The 9,055-nt window shown below is 43.5% G+C and overlaps 1 long non-coding RNA gene across 1 annotated transcript in view; it reads right to left on the bottom strand.

Moving 5' to 3' along the window:
• Nucleotides 1-687: 687 nt before the first annotated feature.
• The window catches only part of LOC311434905, a 28,912-nt gene continuing 20,544 nt past the window's right edge, over nucleotides 688-9,055 (bottom strand). The window contains exon 6 of the long non-coding RNA XR_014691816.1: nucleotides 688-764. This is a non-coding gene — a long non-coding RNA (uncharacterized lncRNA). The remainder of the gene's footprint in view (nucleotides 765-9,055) is intronic.

Raw genomic sequence — 9,055 nt, 5'->3', positions numbered from 1 at the left:
GCTGCTTCTTGGTGCTCACTCCAAATATTTCCTTGGCTGAGTCTTTGTTCAGTCAAGCACAAGACTGCAAATTTCTTTTGTATCCAATGCATTTTCTATTACACTTTACAGACTTAATTCTGAGCCTCGGGTCTGTGCACATTAGACACGCTTAGGTTTGCATCTGTTTGGCCTGTGTGCTGGAGGTGTACGATGGCTGACAGCAGTCACTTAATTATAGTCAAAATCTTAAGAACCAGAACGAATATTTAGCCATTAATCCAATCAGTAAAGCACACATTACTGTCGTTACTGTACACTTAAAATTAAAACAACAAAGCCTCAAGCAGGAAAAAATCAGTAAGAAGGCAGCCGAGCTTGACACGGAGCTTTTTAAATAAAATTATTGGGTGTAAGACTTGTGTGTGTGTTTGTGTTCAGCTGCACATCCATTTATTGAGCTGCCTCTTTGAGGGACGGATGGCCGCACGGAAGATGTGCAAAGCAATGTCAGAGTCTGTGCAATAATCTTTAAATCACATTGTGTCACAGGGACTCAGCTCTAATAACAAAAGCTCTGGGCAGGATGATGACAGTCTGCAAAGGATACTGTAATACTGAGCTTGCCATGAGCAATGCAGGATTCTTCCTTTCCTTTTCTCCTTGCCAGTCCCTTTTAACTGAAAGCACCAAGCTATGAAGGCTGGCAGCGGTGTCCTGGGGAGAGCAGGATGATTGCAGAAGTTCAATAACAAGGGACCGTCTCCCGGAGATCAAATGAATACCTGAAAAAGTGTCACACATGCCTTTGGTAAGGTCAGGATTAGTCATTAGGCCTTCTTGTTGTCTTAGGCTTTGAAGATCACATCCTTGCTGCTCTCTCAGCACAGTCAGGTAAAAGAAAATAGCTCTCCCGCTGTGGCAAATCTTTGGGCCGCTCCAGGTATGGCACCCCTCTATTTGACCTTCACCAAGACCCTCACAGAGCTTTGCTCCAGCTTCATCAGTGGAAAATAGGCACAGTGTCTCCCTGGATAATGGAGTAATAAATGCCAGGGTCCTCTGGCAGCAGTGGCTCGAGTGACTGCCGCCCCTGCTCTCTGCAAGGCCATCATCTCCTCATCAAGACAGTGCTGAGCATCTCGTCCTCAGCCTGCACACGGCAGGACAGATTTGAAGCTGCAGTGCTATGCATGCTCTCCTACCCTGTCCCGATACCAGCCAGCAGGGGAAAGGGGAAAAGAGCTTGGGGTAATCCCTGCTGCTCCCCAGGTTCAGGAGATGACTTGGTTTCAGAGCTAATGGTCAGCATTAAAAGGCTAACTGCATCTAAGCCAAGCCCTCGCTCCTCCACTTCTGAGTAAGAGTCTCAGCAGCTTGTTATCATAGGCACTTGTCCATGGGGTTTAGTTTCATGGTACCCCGATGCTTAGCAATACGGCTGGATCCCACGTAGGGAGCCGACGAGCATGTGACTTGATTGAATTCCCTAAAGGACTGATTATGGCTGGCATCTTTGATGAAGAGATTTATTCATGTATGGGATGCAGCCCGTCTCCTCAGCTTCTATCTATTTTTCTGTAATTACAGGGACATATGGTTGTGTTTTATAATTAATTTCCACAAATTAGGGGCGTTTGGAGTCGGCTGCTTAGAATGAAACAATCAGGGTATTAAGTGAGTTTGCATTTTCATTCATTTATTTGCAAATATTTGCAAGTTGGGTATCCTAATAACAGAAAGAATGCTTCATACCTTCAAAACACTCTACCACAGGGGACCCCAAAGCCTTTGCTGAACCTAAACGAAATTATTCCATGGCCAAGAGATAATTTCTCTATAGATGGAGAGCCTGAGACACAAAAAGTGAGTGCTTTGATTCAACATGGCAATGGGAACTCCAGCAGGAAAAATTTAGGTCAAAACATCTTTGCCAAAAGAGGAAAAGAATCCACAAGAATAATAAAAATAAGATAATTACCTCCATTCATATTCTTATGATTCCCCATTTTAATGACAAAGATATCCCACTAGCATATTACCTAGACGTAATGGCATCGGGTCTTGACTGCAAAGAAGTATTGTGTGCATCCTTAGGTTGATGGAAACTCAGTGATTAGACATTTCCAAGTAACATGTACATGCAGAAATCCTGGAAAAGCCTACAGATGTCTTGGGCCATGGAGCTTTGCTATGTTTTTGTGTTGTTTTTTTCTTCAGGTCCATGCCATTTATGGATGTTAATGATTTAGTACGTGATATGTAGAAATAAATTTGGAAATAACGGGAAGGAATTAAGAGGTCCTGAAATTTCCCTGAATATGCAGAAGAATTCCCGGAGAATGAAGCAATGGAATAATTCCCCAGGTAAGCAATCTTCCATTACTTTCCAAATTAAATTGCTGCCTTGGATATAGCACTGGAAAAACAAACAGTAGTGAAATTAAAAAAAAAAAAAAATAAGCCCTGTCAAGAATTTGTTTCTATTTCTAGCTTCCAGTATTACTAGATAAGTTTTTCTTTTTGAAATAGAGATTGAGTGAAAGAGCCACACACTTTGCTACTTTTCAGCGGGTCTGCACAAATCTCTTCACTTTCAAACAGAATATTCGCCTTCTGCTTTCATGACTCAACATTCAGATATGCTCTCCACTGACATTAAATTAAATAGTGCTCCAGAAAAAGAAAAAAAAAGAAAAAAAGTTCTTTTCCAGGAAGCTAACAAAATGTTATTGTAATTACAGTAGAATCCAAAGAAGAATTTCATTTTTTTTAAAGACCTTTCTCCTCACCACACAGCCGATTGCTTAGTATAGTTTGCAGTCAAAAGAATTATTCAGAAAACAAACAACAAAAACAAAAACAAAACACTAGGAAGGCCTTTAAATCAACACGCAAAGCAGATTGTCTTATTCTATTCACTTATTTAGAGGAAAAATAGAGTGGAATTTGTTTGGCATTTCCTGGTGATTGTCCTTGTCAATGCAAGTGTTAAAGGGATAATTGCACTCAATATTTCCTGGCTGCAGTATAATTCAGGCTGGAAAAATTCAAGCTGGAAGGGACTCCATGGAGGTCCCCAGTCCAACCTTGTGCTGAAAGCAGGACCGGCTTTAAAGTCTTTCATATATAAGGTTTTGCTGCCCTATACATCACGGCTGGAGCAGTAACAGGTAAGTACGTGGTGCCTGGTCTGTAGTGCTTTGAGGAGAACCAGCGGGGCTGAAGATGCCATCTGGGGGCAGTCTCCTCTGGCTGTACAGCCACCTGCTTGGGCCATGCTTGCAGCAGGGCTCAGCCATGGCCCCATGAGGTTAGTGGAAGGAGAAGACCCCACAGGGTCCATCCCACCTGGTCATCCCTTTCAGAGTGGGTGAATTTGGGGCAGGCCTCCAGAGGGGCTGGTTTGTGGGCCTGGCTGCTCTTCACCCCTCAGGAGCAGAGCCATGGGACGTGGGGCAGTGCTCCTCGAGGCAGAAAGCCACCCTCATTTGCTGCCCAAATTACATTGCTCAAAAAAGCAGCAGCACACCCATTCCCCAAACTGACCTAATCTGAGCCACAACAACACCCCCGTAATGGTGACTTCACCTCTTGTGGATTGACCCCTTGGTGGAGGAAACGTCAGCCACAACCCTCATGTCACTCACATTGCTGCAGAGATGTTCCAGAAATAAACCCTGAAGTCCTGTTATCCCACAGCTTCGGGGACGTTTGGATTGTTCCCAAGTTCAGTCCTATGACTGATGGATGTTGAGACCTATTAAATCCAGACCATGGTCCTTAACACCACAAAGCCATGCAGGCAGCACCACAGAGGGCGAGACCAACAGCGTTAGATCTCCCGGTCTGCAGCGGGATTTGTCATGACCATTTACTCCAATCTCGTTGAGCCCAAATCTGATTTTTTCCCTTTCCGTAGCTAAACAAACTGTCCTCCTCCACCACACACGGCCACACACTTCCGCGAGCAGCCAGCCCCACGTAAGCCGAGCACCGGGGGCAGGAAGGGATTATCTGGCCAAGCACAGCGCAGCGTAATAGAAATTTAATTTTGCCTTGTTTTAAGGATTTGCAAAGATCATTCACCCGTGGAGGAAAATAACGTCAGAGAGGGAAAGCGTGAGCGTGGCAGCTGATGTTTTGTCTGCCAGCCGTACCTTGGGAATCTCACGTGCCTCGGCAGGGAGGACAACGGGGCTTTGTCTCCACTCCCCGTGACACCGTGCCCGTGAGCCAGCACCCAGGAAATGGTGACAAGATGGAAAAGTAAATGAGGGAGAAAGGATCCCACCTTATGTAACAGTGCATTTAGAGGATTAATTGGGGCAGGCTGATAAGGATGAATTGACTGTGTGAAAGCTACGGTTGTTTTAATTGAGCAGCTTTTCTCCGGGGAAAAGAGCTAAGTTTAAACCATCTGTCCAATTTCAGTGTCATTTGCCAAGGAAATGATTAAAATATTTTAAGATTAAATCAAAACTCTGGGAATCAAGGAATAAGCCCAGAAAGAAATGATCTGGAGGTTTGCTTTACGTGCAGTGACGTGAAGCTGAAGGCTGGAGAAAGTCAAACACCACTTCTCTCTCCACCTGTACACACACACACGGATTTGTCCACAGCGGCTGAGTGAAAAATTGAGACTTTGTGGGGCACTCGGTAAGCTGCAGGGGGAGACAAGGGCACAGCAGAGCAGAGCACCTGTGCCTGCAAGTCCCCTACCTTCTGGTGGGACAGGCACGGTGGCCAGACCCCCTGCTCCACTATCCTGGTAAAGCGCAGAGGTTTTACATTTGCCACCTCCTACCTGAAAATCACCCAGCAGTCGGGACTGGAGGTAGGTCAGTTTGGTTCCCCAACTAGAGCTGCTGAGTGCCATTTTCAGGACCTCAGGGTGTCTGCAGAGGGTTTGTAGACACACCATGGTGCCTGCAGAGATGTGTTCATCTGGCTCAGCAGCTGGAGACCCACGGGGGCCTCCTCGGACTTCTCAGATGGTGCAAGGTGCCTGTGTTTAGGACCCTGAATCCATCCCTAGACAATGCAGTCTACATGGCCTAAGGAGTGATTCAGAGGAGCAGACAATTTGCCCAGATATGCAGTAAGAGATATCATTATCTGGGCTCCACGGATCTGATTTCCAATGACTATAAGGTGAGTTTAGACAAGTGCTCACCCAGGCACCTGCAGGTAGACACCCACATTTAAGGGTCTTGACCTGAATCCCACACCTTACAGTGGCCTAACTCTGGCCATGCAGAAAGCACTTTGTCCCCTCATATACTTGTCTTTGGTTTTCTGGCCAGATGTAGAGAACGAAAAGGAGCAGATACATCTTCACGAGCATACCTGTACTAGGGAAGAGCCAGGTACTGACTTCCCTGCTACGCCTCCATGCATTGAGGCAGGTTTGCTCAGCAGGCAGTGTCCCAGGGCTCCAGCACTGCTGCCGGCAGCAGAACACCAGCCCATGGTGTCCATAGAGGACTTCATCCTACCTCTAAGCTGCTCTGTCTTCAGTACAGAAAGTCCAGTGCTTTCACTTGTAATGCCACAACAGGCATTTGAGCTGACAGACTTTCTGTTTCCATCCTTTCCATCTCTTGAAGAAAGCTGCACAACATGAACAAAGCAGAACAAACCAACGAACACAAGGTGAACATCATTATTCACTTTCCTTAAAATCTGATTGCTTTTCATCCAATCCCATAAAGGACAAAGAATTCTTACTTCTTGACAATGCTGTAGGAGTGGGATTAACCTCTGCTTTATCCAGCATTTGCCTAGTCTGTTACTGAAGGCTCCTTTCACTGGCAATGAAGGGAAACAGGAGGAACAGATGTCTAAGAGAGGAGGGGTCAGTTGAGTTCTGGAGATGCCACTCTCTCTTCATTAATGGTAAGAAATCAGGGGCTCGGACTCCAGCAACTCACATAAAGGCCTGACAGCAGTGAGATGAACCCCTCTGCCAGCGTCCAGTGGAAAGTGTGAATACAGGGCTGGTTAAGCGAAGCAGAGATAAGCACAAGACCAGCTGTCATCTTGATGTTCAGATACTCCAAAAAGTAGTTTGGTGGGGTTGCTCCAAGCCAGACTTTTTGAAAGAGGAATCAATTATCACAGCTCTGCACTCTTCAAACCAGCTTCCCTGCAGCCTGCTCAGGGATCTGGAGCCTGCAAGGTGCAGGACAGCGTGCTGCAACCTTCTCTCACACAAAGGAAACGGTGACTTCACTCAGAAACAGCCTTTATTGCTATGGTTCCTTTTTTCCATGATGAATAGACAATTTCTTTTCTAGAAATTCAGTGAAAAACTCACTCCCAACTAAGAACACATTTTGTGCAATTCATGCTGACTGTGCTGTGCCAATGACCAGCCTTCATTATTTATCACTCAGTCAATGTTCTAATTATGGACAAATGGTATCAGCAGAAAATGATGTCTCAGTTTATAGATACAAATCTTGACTAACTTTGGGCCAAGAACAAATCATATCTTTGCTGTTCACTGCTGCAGATTGATGACAGATATTTTTTGGATCTGTCATTTAATCAGGTTTTAATCCACAAGTGTTCCTTGAGCAGGGCAACCGAATCCTTAAACTCATTAGTTACATATTTTTCTAATTTCTGTTTTTATTCTCCCTCAATAAATGTTGTCTGCATTTTCTAATGCCCAGTTAGTGACTTCATCAACTTCTCTTTCACCTATATTAAATATTGATTTGTTTACAGAAATTTTCTTAATCAGAACTTTTTTTTAACCAAACTTGCATTCATCAATGAACAGAATACTGTGGCTCTTTGACCATCCAACTAATCTTTTCACGTGATTATTTTTGCTTCTTTGAAAAACAGGCACTTACCAAGTACCCAGAATATGCAATTGCTTGTTGGACTTTCCTCCTGATTACTCAAAATGTAAGAAAAAAAATGAGGTATACTATACTATACACTATACTATTCAGTGATAAGTTTCTGTACTCTTAGAGCAACTTCACTATTGTCCTCCTCTGTAGAACAAATCAAAGGGTGACCTTCCATCCATGGAAGATGCAGTTTTAGAGTATAAAAACATCGTAAAATTTTATTATGTATTAAAATTTTCAGGACTTCCAAGGATATTTTACTACTAGCAGTATAAGATCTTGAGTATCTTGACTAGAATAGTGAGACGTGAGAGAATACAGCTGATATAGATAACCAAGTTCTCAGCATAGCCAATCTAGTGAAGAAAATATATTTGTAAATAAAGGATTTTTTTACATGAGACTATCTAATATTTTTCATTGCTTATTAAAAAAAAAAAAAAAAAAAAAAAAGCAGTACTATTTTGTATGCCAGAAAACCTTCTTGCTGCTGGAGGAGTCCTTTAACTATTGAATTTTTCTTCACTTCTGACAATATCATATATCTCTAGCCTAGTCTTTCAATATAATGAAGGAAACAAAGGCTGTATTTCTTCTCGGTAAATTTAAAATAAATGAGAAATGTTCTGATGAAAACAATCTTCATAGAATTCTAGCCTGTATTTTCTTCTGCCATTGCAAAATGGGTGAAAAATAGTCTAAAATAATCCAGGCACAACCATTCTGTGTCTATTTTAAAACAGGATTAGTGGATATTTTTTGTCATTGCCAGGTGATAGTTACTACTCAAAACAGTAGCTTGCGCATTTTAAGATTAAACTTTTGCAGAGCTATTTCAGGGGAAACTAGAGAAAAAGGAAGAAAGATAAAATAGTACTAGATTTTACACCCCACCCCTCGTAATTTCTATTTTACCTTTACAGAACTTTTTGTTTGAAGACAACAAAACAACAGAAACTCTATTACCATGGACAGACCCCTCTGGATTGCTGGTCACGGGGAGGATATAAGTGAAAACACAACCCCTGGTGCTATCAGCAAGGACCAAGAAAGCATCTGGAAGGTTTCTATCAGAGTGTGGGGCAGGAGCATGGTAGTGCGGTCCAAAGGGAACAGGCACCCCTTCCCAGCTCTTCCTCATCAGTCTTAATCTTTATATTTTGCCCCAGTTCTGCTTAAATAATGACAACCTGCCCCAGTCTGGACCATTACTTATGCCAGACTGCGGTAAGAGGCTGTAGGAAGGTCACAGCAAAGGAAAATAAAATTGAACCAGTGGCCTGGGACTCACATCAAAAAACCACCTTGCCAACTGCAAAAGAGCACTGTTTTACATAGTTGGTTTGATTGATTGTTTTAATTTACTTTTCCAGCTCCCACTGCAAATACCTTCAGGGCACAATTGGTGGAAAACTTCTTGACTCCTCCAGGCCTCTTTGGGACATCTCGCCAGGCAGACACACAAAGAAAACAGGCCTGTCGTTGGCATTTGGAGATACATAACCCACTGGCTCTTACATGATATGCTGCCAAGAAAAATCCAAGGTCTTTCTATTAATCCATTATGGAAGAGAAATCTCCCTGGCTTCTGCTGCAGCCATGGAAGGACTTGGTGGGTGGCATGGGGTGCAGACTTTAAGCCAGGCTCCACCAGCATCTCCCAGATGCATTTGACCATGAGGCTTTGGATACAGCTTTTTGCTAAGTCCCATCTCCTTGGAATAACCCTCTGCCCACCAAAAGCCAATGCGTATCCTACAACACTTTCTCATTGCTAGTCAGATTTATACCATACAAGACCACAAATGAATTACTCATGGAAGGATCCACACCACATGGAAGGATCAGGGGTCTGGACCAGATGATCTCCAGAGGTCCCTTTCAACCTCAACCATTCTGTCATTCCTTGATCACAGATAGCCAGCACAGGCCACTTACGTAAAGCTGATGTGGTGCCTGCTTTCGCTTGCTAAGCTAGGTTAAACATCTCTTCTCCCGAGGGCATCTATAACTGAAATCTGTGGTGTTATTGCCCCTTGTTGTGTGCCTGCGTGTTAAACAGACAGAACTCCTCAAATCTTATTCTTTTGTAGTGCAAATCTGTGGTTTAGTAGTTTGTGCACACATTGTATAACTGCAGGTTAAACCATTGAGGCAAACTCACACCAAAAAGCCCTGAAGCCGTGACAAAGAAGCATCTGCACTAG

Source organism: Aythya ferina (assembly GCF_964211825.1).
Source record: "Aythya ferina genome assembly, chromosome: 3".
In the NCBI taxonomy this organism is placed as follows: Eukaryota; Metazoa; Chordata; class Aves; order Anseriformes; family Anatidae; genus Aythya; species Aythya ferina.
The sequence above is the reverse complement of the archived record's forward strand: the minus strand, read 5'-3'. Positions and strand labels throughout refer to the sequence as shown.